The sequence below is a fragment of the Pteropus alecto genome, unplaced genomic scaffold, assembly GCF_000325575.1.
Source record: "Pteropus alecto unplaced genomic scaffold, ASM32557v1 Scaffold11226, whole genome shotgun sequence".
Classification (NCBI taxonomy): domain Eukaryota; kingdom Metazoa; phylum Chordata; class Mammalia; order Chiroptera; family Pteropodidae; genus Pteropus; species Pteropus alecto.
Window position 1 is genome coordinate 1 of NW_006438041.1, and position 1107 is coordinate 1107.

At 53.5% G+C, this 1107-nt stretch overlaps 1 non-coding gene across 1 annotated transcript; it reads right to left on the bottom strand.

The window, feature by feature from the left end:
- Positions 1-508: 508 nt before the first annotated feature.
- LOC112482303 lies at positions 509-635 on the bottom strand. Its single transcript, XR_003047243.1, has one exon. It is a non-coding gene; the product is annotated as a small nucleolar RNA SNORA54 (small nucleolar RNA).
- Positions 636-1107: the final 472 nt, after the last annotated feature.

Sequence of the window (1107 nt, forward strand, 5' to 3'; positions counted from 1 at the left end):
AATCACAGGTGAGAAAGTAGCGTGAGAAAAAACTCAGAGTCTTAGAGCATCACATACTCCAGCAAAGAGATTCACACAACTCATAGCCCACGAGGTCCCACTGCCACAGGCTGCCGCCAGGGGGCGCCATGGCAAGACCTCTGCACAGGTGAGGCTTCCTGGGAAGGGCCTAGAGGGAGGCACTGGGGTAACTGGGGTACTGCAGGAAAGACGAGGTTTCCCTCGGCTACCGGAGTGGCCTCTCAGCCTGTGAGCAAGCATCCCTTTGGCTCGTGCCCTGACCCCGACCTGCAAAGAGACAGGTGAATGTCACCTCCAAGAGTGGAGCAAACAAATGGAAGGAATAGAAACAGGTGTGCTCCCCTGCCCAGCCCCCAGCAAGCAGAATGAGGAGGAGGGAAACGCCATTTCCACTGGCCCTCACTTGGTATCTGGGACCGCTGCTGAAGGTGAGAAAGAGGCTAATGCTAGGTCCCCACCGAGACCCTAACCCACAGCCTCCCAGGGAACGTGTCTCCAAGACCTGAAACTGAGAGCCACCAGCCAGCCAGTCAGTCATGTGTCGTTGGAAGTGCTGTAGCACTGGAATGGAACCAGTTAGCCACAGCCAGACTAACAGGTCACGAACAGTGCTCCTGCGAGGACCCAGCTCAGGCAGGATGGTGCGCACCACCCTGAGATCCCTTCAGAGAAAAGGGGGGAACCGGCTGAGGTCTAGTGTCTCTCACTAACTGGCAGGCAGGTCCCCCACCCTGACCCTGACTAGCACTAAAATGACACACTACAGCCAATATTTTGGAAAATATGGATTTTGTGACGAAGCCAAGATCAGGGAAGCATTTTTCGGTCTTTTCTATCTGCAGGGACTTTTTAGAAGTTTCTTTCATTAGAATCCTGGATTTCTTTAAAGCGCTGCTCACATCTGAGTTCCTAACTATCACCCTCTCAAATCTATTTTACACATATCAGGTCCTTGTAAACCTGGGAGACACTCAGGGAAAGGACGGTATCACCCCATCTGACACAGAAAACGCACAAGCTCAGAAATCAGAGCATGGCCTCATGGACACCACGCGGGGCCGAGGAGTCCAGCCCTGTGTCTGATGC